The sequence below is a fragment of the Anopheles funestus genome, chromosome 3RL (genome assembly GCF_943734845.2).
Source record: "Anopheles funestus chromosome 3RL, idAnoFuneDA-416_04, whole genome shotgun sequence".
In the NCBI taxonomy this organism is placed as follows: domain Eukaryota; kingdom Metazoa; phylum Arthropoda; class Insecta; order Diptera; family Culicidae; genus Anopheles; species Anopheles funestus.
In genome coordinates, this window is record NC_064599.1 from 63,078,759 (window position 1) to 63,091,439 (window position 12,681).

The 12,681-nt window shown below is 40.1% G+C and overlaps 1 protein-coding gene across 2 annotated transcripts in view; it reads right to left on the reverse strand.

The window, feature by feature from the left end:
* Nucleotides 1–10,756, reverse strand: part of LOC125771564 (uncharacterized) — a 59,238-nt gene extending 48,482 nt beyond the window's left edge. For both annotated transcript variants that reach the window (XM_049442289.1, XM_049442290.1), the window contains exon 1: nt 8,559–10,756. The gene's annotated coding sequence lies outside the window, so the exon portion shown is untranslated. The remainder of the gene's footprint in view (nt 1–8,558) is intronic.
* Between the last annotated feature and the right edge of the window lie 1,925 nt (nt 10,757–12,681).

Here is a 12,681-nt window from a genome sequence, read left to right on the forward strand (position 1 = left end):
TCTACGATACGGAGAGGAATGGTAATGGAAGGGATGGCCAGCGGTGTTTTGAACACGAGAGAGTCTGACAGTGCTCTCGATTCTGTATCCCGCTCAGCAGCAGGAGCAGCGGCAGGAGCAGCGGCAGACGTAGCGCCAGACACAGCGGCAGGGGCAGCGGCAGGGGCAGCGGCAGGGGCAGCGGCAGGGGCAGCGGCAGACGTAGCGCCAGACACTGCAGCAGGAGCAGCGGCAGAGACAGCGGCAGGCGCAGCGACAGACGTAGCGCCAGACACCGCAGCAGACGCAGCGGCAGGGGCAGCGGCAGACGAAGCGGCAGACGCAGACGCAGTTACTAGTCTAGCGCCAGTATCCACAACCGTCGATGTAGTGGTGGCGCCTGCGACAGTAAGGATGTTTACTCCCTTACACTGCTCATTCTTAGTTGAGCCGTTGGGTTTTGGGCTGGACGGCCGAGCGACGATTGCTGGTTCGATCGGAATGACCAAACGATCAGCAATTTTGGACACGGGATCCTGTGGAACACTCGCTGCAGATGCCGATGACATTGCAGTTGAGTTGGGAAGTGTGGTAAACCTTACCTTCCCTTTACGACCCCGTCCCCTTCCTTTCGCACTGTTGTTAGTAGCAACGGTTGGAGCAGCTGTAGCTGCTGCTGGTGTTGGTGCTTTCTGTAAAGCATCCGCATACGACGTTGCCTTCCGTGTGCGTGAATCCTCTGCGTGGAACCGTTCCACACGGCTCTGGACACAGCTAAGTCCAAAATGCACCGGTTCCGTACAAAAGCGGCAAGACTGCTGTTGTCCACGGTATGTTACCCCCGTTTCCTCACCACACACCATGATGAACGACGCGATGGGTTTTTTCAGCTTCATACGCACGATACGCATGCCTGTCAAAACACCAGCCAAACGCGTTTCCGGACCATACACACCGCGCACAATCGAGATTACTTCTCCGAATCGGCCAAGGTCGGCAGCCACATCCGCATCTGGTAGACCGGGAGGTAGATCGCGAACCCTGACCTCCGTCGCACCATCCTCCATCTCAACACGGATAGGGAACTGCTTCCCCTCGTGCGTGATAAAGTGCTTATCAGCGTGCTCCTTCACGATATTCATCGCTCGTTCCAGCGTTGGCATTGTCACGAAAACAACGCTTAGGACAGTGTTGCGCTGCACCATCGAGATGTCCTCTCCCGTCTTAAGGACGTTGAACAGAAAATCCACTGTCTCGTCCAACGTTGGGCGTACGGGAGCTTCGGAATAATCGATACGGAAGGTATTCCTTCCATATCTCTCGTATGAGCACATCGTAGCAAAGTAAACAAAAACACGTCCTTTCACTTTGACTGTTGAGAGCGCAATGAAAATCAAAAAAGTCTTTAAATCAAGAAAAAGATCATAATTACACGCAAAAACTATTAGCAAAAATGTCATCCAATGAAAGATAATTAGCAAAGCACCCATCAGCAAGCACTCAGTAAACTCAAAACCACTCCTATTCATCCTAATTGTTTGCTCCTTGCCGTACCGCTTGGTCTCTTTTACGAAATTGATGACAATGGCCAGTAGTTTACGGTCTATTCGATTAACCCCAAAAACTTCCAACATGCGATGAAATAGGTGCTGGTGAAGGATTCTGGCAATGCACACGTTTTGCTACACCCGCTACGCTGTCAGTCAGTATAACAATCAGCGTTAGCAGCAAATCGAATTACTGGCTTTCATATTTTATTACAAACGGACAAAAACACGCCCGTCTACCGTTTGTACCCAGGCCCAGGCACACCGTTCTCAGTGGACGGTGGTATTTTGTGTTATCTTAACTAGCTTAGTTCCATTTACCAAATCTCTCCTCCCCATTCGAAACGGTGAAGGCGGTAAAACAATTCCCGTTACAAGCATTCCGGGCCGAACATGCTCCACATTGCTTTATGGGCCCGGCGGAGAGAAGTTTTGTGTAACGCTTTCGACATGACATTTAGACAAGCGGGCTGAATATTGTATAACCTCGGCTTTCTCGTGTCTTGGCTTTTGTACAAGAACTGAGAGCGAGGTATTTTTTCTTTCTGCAACGGGGAGGGTCTATTTCTTGTCCCGGCTGTTTTGTTGAGGGTTAGAAATGACAATGGTACCAGTGCTGGTCAGAGCATCTAACCGAGATTAGTGGCAGTTGAAACAAGTTCGTTCCAAAAAAAGGAAAAAAATCTTCTGCCTGGAATTGTGATGCTGATACGAATATCTCTGGTTGGCAATGGAGCAGACAGAAGATACTGATTGATGTAAAATATTGAATTTAATGGTTGTAAAAATGTAAACGGTCACTTCTAACAAACAAGTTTCTGGTTTGTTGGGAGAGGTCTTAAGATATAAGTTGCAGAAGTAAAATCGTTCCCAGCGTGTTTATTGAGAGTTGGCAAGATGAGGAGTAGTAACTTCAGTTAAGTTGAGTTTCCATCATCATCTTCAGATCCCTCTTGGAAATATAGCGAAAGAAATGACCTTTCAACGGTGAATTGGTCATGCACATTTGTTCAATATAAATTTAAAACTATCACAATAAAAAAGAAGATCACTTAGGATCCACGGATCCTATATGGATAAATATATTACTAGTTTGAAAAGTTGCTAATATTTATAAAATTTCTTTGAACCAGAACATGGTGTTGATATAGATAGAATTCTAGAAATATTTGCACAAAATGCTGTGGCGTCCACGAAAACCCTTTTTACCGATTAAAATTTAATTATCTTTGAATGGTATTTAATTGCAATATTTTCTAGAATTTTCTTTAATGAAGGTTTTGTTTTCGAAACATAGCACATCTTCATGGAAGTGTGATTTATTCGATTCAAAATGGAGTTTAAATTCACCACAACACCATTTGAACCGATTCCATTAATCTCACAGCACCTTTTAGTTAACACATTTGAACACTTGCTCAGAATGCCGATTTCACGTGTACCCCTGGAGCTTAATTCCGTATTTCCCGAATCGAAATATCAATCCTAGGAAATTTCATAAAATTGAAAACAAATACAGACACACACAGGCATTAATATCGCATAAAGTGCCACATGGCTGCTCTCACTTGGGGTACAGTTCCCCGAAAAAACCCCGAATTGCCGTAGGTAGTATGCAAATGAAAACCATTACGTTTAAAGTGCATCAGCATGATGTTACCGTTGTCAGGCCGCGCATCATCATCAAGCGTCCAGGGTTGATGCAACCATCCGTGGAAAAACAAGCTCACAAAGGCACGTAAAACAAGCAAAAAAGAGAGAGAAACACAGAGAAGGAAAAACAAAAGCCCAAACGAGTGGTACAGTGAGAGAGACACACACACACATTTAACAATTAGGCTAATTGAAATTTAAATGTTATAAAATGTCGATCGCGTTATTCTAGGCAACGTGCTGCTGATGGGATGAGGACCTTCTGTGAGCGTTCGGTTGCTTGCTGGCTGGCAAACACAGTGCTACGGCAGTATCGTCACTGTCTCGAGTGAGTGAACACTGTGCAGGGGTATGCTGGGGTATGGGACAGGAGGCGCCTGTGCAGCAGCAAGCCCAACACACGCATGTGAACAGGGCGACAGCCTTGTGCGGAAGGTCCTTGCGATGGTTATGGTTAGGTTCATTAGATAGAAAATGTTTTCATTCCGTAGTCGAGGAAGTCGCGATACTCCCCAACAGGGGAAACGATTTTCCATTCCCTTGACAATCATACATGGCCTGAATATGGAGCAAAGGTTTTTTTTTCTTTCTTCTCCCTAGTGTTATAGTTTTTTTTCCTACTGGTGGACAAATCCATTCGCTTTTCATTTCCCAAGCCATGCCAGAAAAGTTTACAACCATACAGACACACACACACACATGCTCGTCGTTACCTTAACTGTTGTACGGACAGAAAATGGAGAGCAGCAACACACACATGGGAACACGGAATATTCTAACTATACCCGTGAACGTGGCGAAGAGTGGCAAAATATTGAGCAATTTGCTAAACGGTGTTCTGGTTTTTCCGTTTCTCGTGCACTGAAAAGTGAAGATAAAGGAAAAATTAAATTATTAAATTACGACCGTGAGAGTGTTGTGGTAGGATAACTCCACGGTGGAAAACATTTGCCTAATGTTTTGATGATTTCCATTTAGCGTTAGTTTCCCAAATTGTGCCCAAATGTTTATGGCATCGCTGTAAGATGACCCCATCAAATGGATGTTTATTTTCACCGGAATAAAAAAAAGGGAAACCATAACCCAGGGCGAATAATGGGAAAATTGGACACGTGTTCTGTTCGATAAATGTTGTTTATGAGGCGAATCGTTCTCAAATCGCCTTATTTCTTAGAAGCTACATCAGAAAGAGAGAGAGAGAGAGAGAGAAAAAATCGATATCAAATATGCTTTTGGGGAAGTCAAAAAAAAAAAAATCACCCAAAAACTAAAATTCTACCTTTCTTTACTTGCCATTTTTTTGCGTTTTTGGATGACCTTACACTTTGTGCGTAACGTAGCAAAGTTACGCTCATGTGTGTTTGGGAAATTTGGCCACAACGAGCGCTCCAAAACTTCAACCAACACGTTTGAAAATGTTCGCCCAGATTCACGAACTCAACCCATCTTGGCACCCAAAGTTGACTTTCTTAAAGCGCCCCCGACAAACATTGAACATCTTTGTGAGTGTGTTCATATTTATTTTGTGTGTGTGCCCCTTTTGTGCTCATAAATCCCTGTGGCCCCCCGAAGTTGAAGGTTACGGCCAACGGTACAGCCTCTTCTGCGTGTCATCAGCAAGCTACGGTACTTGTGTCTGTGTGAGTGTTTGGTTGTTTGCTATCCTTGAACACGGTAATGGCACATTATTTATAACTTGTAAAGCTGCGGCAATGTCAACCGCACACCCGTACGCAAAAAGAGGCCCCCCGCAGAAAATTTGCTTTCCTTCTCCCCATTGAGCTATTGAGCTATCAGAGAAAACGTGAAAACCCATTAGCGGCGTGGGTGTCACTCATTCCGTAAGGGTGGATTGTGATCGGGGGCTTTTCTTCTCCTGTCTACTGTTTACCGCAGCCCATGTCATGTAAGGTTGACGAGTGGCAAAGAAAAGTCTTAACGCATCCCCCGCTCCGTCCGCCAACTGTCAACCGAGGCAGAGCGATGGTTTCGCTGAAGCGTGGCTCTTAATGAACAGCTTACCTTAAGGGATAGTAATTTTAATCCATTCCCTAGACGGCGAAGGTTAATTAGAAGTTGAAACTACAACAGACTATCAATGGGATATGCTTGAAAGAAAATATATATAATACGAAGTCGCTTCATTATATTCCAAATTCTTGAAATACTCTTTGCTAGATGCTTCGTGTTTGACGTAATCCTTGAGACTATTTCTCAATTATTATACAAAAGAAGGAAAAAATTGTTTAAAAATTAAAATTAAGTAAAATTGATCTAAAACTCATAAACCTATTAGCAAGCGTAGCGATACTGTGAAATTTATGAAACCCCATTTTAACAAACATTAGTACCACATGGTGACATTAATTTGCTCTGGTGTTTTTCGGTTCTACAATTTCTTCCACAAAGTTCAACTTCCGAGACTTCGTGGTGCTTGGTGTTATGATGAAATGGTAGGAAAAGAAAATGCCACATGCTTCGTATGCACCATACGCTTGCATGTGCACTTTCGGGTGTTTGTTATTGATTATTTGCTATGGTTTTGCAAACCGAGGGCAAATGTGTACCGGCACCGGTACGGTTGCTATGCATACATGGAACCGGCAATCAAGGCCAGCCGGTGCCAATGTCTGTGGTTTTTCGGACACTTTTGGGCGGTGAACGTTCCTGAAACCTTCTGTTAGTTAGCCGTAAAAGGATGCAACCTTTGCCCTAACCGTGTGCTGGTGCTGGGCACTTTCCGTTCGTTGTCTTTTGCGGAAAGAGACCTGGGAAAGCATCTTTGCCGCTTTGTGGTACAGGAATTTGGTGGCATCTGTTGGTGTGTAAGTGTGTTTTTCGAAGGAAGTGTATAGAATTAGTTGTAGTCTAGTGAATAATTTTAATTAAATTTGGGATTTTTGGTTTTGTATAATGTAAGTGAGAGTTCAAAGAAAAAAAGAAAAATTTTCTATAGCTATTTTACTTTAGCGTTTAACGCTTTTCCGACTTATTAGGTCATGGCTGCCATAGCTGAGTTGCTAGACTCAAGGTGAAAGGTTGGATTAGGTTTTAGGGTTAGGCAAACAATTTGGATATATTTCCCGATTTTTGGAGATAACATTATTTAGGTTTTGTTTATATTTTTTTACCTTTTAAAGACTTTTTTCGATCTGGTATAAAATTTTACGGAAATAAATGCTCTTTTCGAGCAGCCCGATAGCTAGATTGCATGTAACATTATCGGTGATTTATCAGTTCCCTGTGGAGCACATGAGTTATTGTTACATTTATGTCTGATTCGGTGATAAAGCTACATAAATGGCTATGCTTACTGTTAATTAATTCGATTGAAAATGCATTCCATGCAGCAAACATACAAAATTTTTAATAATGTAGAAGCGTATCAATGTACGGATAATATTACTACATATTAAGAACAGATCTATGGTAAAATTAGTTTAAAGTAATTATTTTAAATATGCATTAAAATTGCTACAATTATCTTTACATAAATTTTGAATTATTTTACCTTCAGATTACGAAGTTATGTTGAAAAAATCTAACATAATCCAATATGTGTATGATGTGAGTGATCATGAAACCATATTTAGTAAATTGATGACCCGAAATTCTTGAAGAATTGACTTGAAGGATATTTATATAAAGCCTCGAAATAACCAATTATGTCCGAGATAAAGCAAAGTACAAGGAGAAAATGTAGGATGACAATGCAGCGAAAGCCGCAATATTTAAACATAAACTAACAAATCGGTGCATAAGATTGATAATGTGGTGAATAGTCGTCATCCTCAATAATAAATAAATATTATTTTGAAAAAATTCTATTTTTTTTTTAGCAAATGTTCAAATTTGTGTAAAATCAAATGATAACAAGAATATCGCTGGGTAACACAATTCCGGTTGTTTTGAACGTTCTGAAGAAAACCCCATATGAAATCTTCAGTTTGATTCGTGTTTGCATTGCATATTTTAAAATTAAACAAACTCCTACTTCTGTTTGCTCCAAGGATACTTAACCGGACATGACTCTGGCATGGTAAGGTCACATCTTTAACTGGAAAACCCCTCATCCGTAGGTCAAATTGGTTCATAATCTTCCCCGGCAGCTTAAAGCCAACTGGCATATATTGATCATTCAGCTAGGGGAACATTTAATATGGCTCTTGCACCCTAAAACTTGATCCTTTGATTGCACAAATTCATCGTTATGCGTACAATGAATGTGGCAGCCAGAAAAACTTTCTCCCATGGTCGATGTACCCATCTGCCTCAAGGACTGTTTTTGTGGAGGTATGCCGACAATGGGTGGTATCGCACATACGGCATTGCCGTTCCTATTTTCGTCGGCACACATACACTGTACACCGACTGAGACAGACGGGAACTCTGGACTTTCCCTGTGTGGTCGGGTTTTCCTAACGGCCACGTACTTGAACATCGAACTGTACCGAATTCGCTCTGGGGCAATTCTTCATCGCAACGAAGAATAATGTCTAGCGAAACAGCAAGACCCGGCCGGTTCGGATGTTGGGTGTTGATCGCACTTGGTATATGGCACTTACCACCTACATATTCGCCGATTCGCTGTATTATGAAAGTGCAAATACACTCACACACACACATATCTTTTTGCGTTTTTGGGAACAAGCTCTCAACGATCCTTTCAGCACATTATTCTTTCAACACGCATACTTCGTACTCCATCCGTAAATGCGATGAAATATTGGAAAGTACTCCACGATGCCAAATAATTCACCGAAAGTGTCGGTGGTACAGGATTAGGCTCGTTGTTTTCCTTTTTTTGTTGCTGTTGCCACTGTCCACCCATCTCCATTTTATCTCGCACAATAGGATAAAGGGCGCTAATCCTTAAACTCATTTCTGTACACTTTTTTGTTGCCTTCCAGCACATAATGTAGGACACTTTGAAGCACATGGCGTTAGAAACACGGCGCATAGCGTGAACAGGAGAGACAACGTAAATGGACAAAACTTTATATGCTTTCAACGTTGTTTTTTTTTTTATTTCGAAATGAAAACTAAAAAAAGTATAAACACGCAGCACGCCGGCAGGCACCCAAGTTTTCTGTTCGCACGAGTTGTTTATCTTTTGCACGAGCTGCTTCATACATTGCTGCACAAATATGTAGTACGTATTTGTAGTACAAAGTGTTATGAATTCTTAAACGATTTTTTTATGATTTTTTTAAACTTTGAAGGGAAAATTTTTGGTTAAACTACACGGAAGAAGGAGACACAGAGAATTAAATTCGAACGAACTGGACAAAATGTTTGTTTATTTCTTTTCAGTACACACAACACTAACTTTTCCGTTGTAATTTCTATAAATATACACAATTTTCTCAAAATTATTACCTTAAATAGTACAAAATAAAACTGTTTTCTTAGAACAATTTTTCTAACACACTTCCACAGTAACACATTAGACTGTTTTCATTCCGAACCCGGTCTTTTGACGAGATTTCTTTGATTACAGTTAGCGCTAGATGTCGGACACGATGAGAACTCGGTTTTGTTCTCGCAAAGGACTTTCCTCGAGGCAAGATATTGCGAAACTGATTCGTCTGTACACTGCTGCGCGAATGTTTTCCTCTCTCTCGGAATTTATTTTCCGGCATGCCGTGGGAAATGTTTGTCACTTTTGCTCTCTCCACTTGGCGTTTTGCTTGGCGTTTTCGATGTTTCCAAACAAACCTCCGTCGTGAATGTCCTAACGCACACAAACACACACTTAGCACAGCAGGAGTGTTAGAAGGATCGAAATATTTTTCTCTCTTCGGAAAATGGGAAACTCTTTCTCAGACTCTGGTGATTGAGCAAAACACAATCCCACGTTTGGAGCGAAATGTAGAGAATATACATTGTGAGTTACCAAGCATAATTTAACTCCTTTTGCACTCCGATCCAATCATTGGAAAATGAACGTTTTATTTTGCCAGAGATAATTTGATTCATTCTTTCGTTTTCGCTTGATGAGCTTTTGTTTTCATCTCATTAGATTATCCCATTATCGGTTATTTGGCAAAGGAATGTCGATAGAGAAATCAAACAACAAGGAGAAGGAAAACAGTGTTTTTAAGGGAATTTTTATTTTCATTTTTCTACTGTACTTTGAATTGGATATTTGTCAAACAAGGATCAGCGATATGAAGTAAAGAGTAAGATAAATCAAATCTTCTGGGAATGAAAATATGAAGTCCATCTTCAGCTACAGTTGCACAGAATTGAACCATTTTTAACTTTAATAACACTGACATATGGATTCTTTTTTAGCTGCGAGTAAAATAAAAAAGGAACTGATAAAAACTGATTGCTCTCTTCAAGAAACAACGTCTAAATTTTCCCAGAAAATTATGCTTCGGAAACAGAAGGCAACTCATTATTTTTCCTTCATCGTTGCCGAGGGAACTAGGTTAGATTTGTTGAATTTTCAGGAAAGCTTCATAGTTTCGCTTGTTGTGGAAATATTTTAACCTTCACATCATATCGTTGCTTATCGGAGGCTTGGGATCAGTGAAATGATTCTTTGTGCTAGCGTGAGTTCTGACGGACGGATGGTGTGCGCACCGTGTGTGTACAAGGCGCAAGCGCCATTTTATTCGAGAATGAAAAATGCATAACACCGGCATCTGTACAACGCCACTACACTGTCATAACAAAAATGCGACCTTCGCATCGAATCCAGCTGGTACAAACGGGAATTCGGGAAACGGGGCTGGAAAAATTGGCTTTCCAGGAAACTGAACTGGATTTATGAAAAGAAAAATAGTCGTTGTCTAGGTAGCGGAAATTTTGTTTATTGCATGTTGTATTTACCATTGTTACTAATTTGGTAGCAAGGATACATTAATACGCAAGCCACTTTTAGTGGAAATGGTGATGAATATGCTTTTCCAGGAATGGACGAATGAACCAAAATACTTCCAGGAATGAACTTTTGGGAATGAAATGAATCGCGAATGTTGAAAAGAGGAATTTAGACAAATCAAAAATATTTAATTTTATTATTTCACAATCTACAAATTTACAAAACATAATTTGCTTTACAAAATGTACGAAAAGTTGTCTACATATTGGCAGCGTGTATTGTTTTTCAAATGTTGCGCAAAGAGTTCATGTTCGCCTAACTTTATACACATGAGATAATCACGGTTAGAGCGCTTTGGGAAAACTTTTGTTTAACTATTTGTAGCACGAACTCAATGCAATAAGTTTTGAAGTAGGATTGCTTTGAAATTTGATGCAACATTAGGATAAAAGAAAAGGCGTTGTCGATGGATAGTTCCTAAAACAGCTGTTTAAGCTTAAAAAGTTTAGTTTAAGTATGTTTTTTAAAATCTAAAACAGTTTTATTTTTTTATTTTTTTAAAAGTCTTGTATATCTTTTGATAATTTATTATTCATTTTATTTTTATATGATGGCTCCTTGCCGTATGGTCCAGACTAGAGATGAGAATAACAACTCTTTTTAGTGAGTCAACTCAGAGTGAATGAGTCGTTATTAGGACTATAGCCTTACCTTTTTTTTTATTAATTTAGAAAATTTTTATAAATTGATTTGTTTTAATGCCAATTGGTTGCAATATTTTTTTTACTCAAATAATGCTTTAAATAAAAAAAGAATAAAAAATAATAAAAAAATATAAGAAATCTAAAAAATTCAAAATTTTCAGAAGCGTTTTTATGAATTTCTACTACCTTTGCTATGAAAGAAATACGAACGAATAGCATCCACTCCTGCGTTAGTTCATATGGGAGCAAAACTTTTATTGGAAAGTTTAAATTCAAAACAGAAATTCAAAGCAGCTCCCACTAGCGCGGTCGAAGCAAAAAAATAACTCCCCGGAACATCAACATCATCAAACATAAAACCTAGTGCTGGTTCGTTCCTTTTTGGCAGAGTATAGAAACCTTTTTTTCCTCGTTTTGTACAAAAGGTATGCAAAGAAGTGTGAAATTTGCCTGAAGCTGCTAGAAATGAATGAAGGAAATGAATTCATCAGTTGTGAAATTTGTTTTATTTCATCAGGTGCAAGAGAATGTTTAGCAAACGTGCCATGAAGCATTCCTTAGAGAAACTTGCACCTTGGGAGCCTATATCTCGCGACCCCGTTTTGAACAATACCGATCGTTTGATGGCATTCGCTTCTGCTTCTGATAACCGTTCTATAAATGAGGAAAATTCTGGTTGCTTCTCATTAGAAGGTAAACTATTTGCAAAATAAAAAAGTTTTGCGTTGTGAAATAAAGCGAAATTGTGAGGAAAAGAAATATCTATTCCTCAATTGATTGTTTATAAATTTGATTGAAAAGTTTTTCCATACTTCGCATGTATTATTGCACTACTTATTGGCATGCTTTATTGATTTTCTCACACATCTCACGTTTGAGAAATTTGAGAAATGAAAACTCGTATCAAATGATTGAAATGTACAAGCAATTTGTGTACAGCGTGAAGTCAAGGTTGTTTTTGTTCCACCCAGAGATGTGCTCGATACGGATAAGCACTCAGTCGTGTAATTCATAGCAATGTTTTGTATTCTACGAAAGCAGAACTATCGCACAATAGCACTACCTAACGTACGAACTGTAACAATGTTGTCAGGGTAGTGAATGAACAACTAGCAGTGTGACAAAAGCTGAATGTACCGAACATTGTACCGTTGCCTGAATAAAAGACGACCTTCGACGATCGATTGTTTTTTGTTGAGGATAGGACTTTCATCAATAGGACATGGGAGATACGTTTCTTCCATCCAGTTCCGTTAACAAGAAGCTTGTCGTACTTCATTCAACGATTATACCGTAACAGTAAGATATAACGTAATATTCATGTTCCGTACTAAATCACACATTCGATTAGAACGGTCGATGGAACTATTTGGAACGGGTTGGGCCATTATGTTGGGTGAATTGAATGCCTTTTTTACAACACTGAAACGCTCGAGAACCTGTAAACGTGAATGAAAGGCTTCCACTAAACGAATTAGACGCTATGATGAGGAAGAGGATAGAGTTAGAAAAGGGGGGAGTCATAGAAACTCTTCGAGCTAAATGCATTAACAATGGAGATAGATAGAAAGTCTTCGGTCTAAAAAAAAGAACCCGCCCCCAATGGGTAGACATTTTATAGGTTATACTACACCTTACGAGTTTGTCCCTGTTCGGTCATGGTTTCTTTGCTTGCACTTTTTGTTTGCCTCACTTTGATTGACCATTATTCGTTATCCTTGTTCGTTTTTTTTTTGCTCAACCGAAGTAATAAAACGAACCTCATTTCTCACTTGGGTTACTTTGTCAAATTACCTACTGTGGCATGGTGTTTTTTTCTGTTGTTGCTTCCTGAGTGTTTCTGGACCACCATCCCTTACCCAGATAAATTGTGAAGAAACTGTAACATCCATGGCCCAATTACGGGAAGGCAAAAAACTTGAGCGAAAGACCCTTCCGATTATGTAGCCTTCCGACGGGACAATTA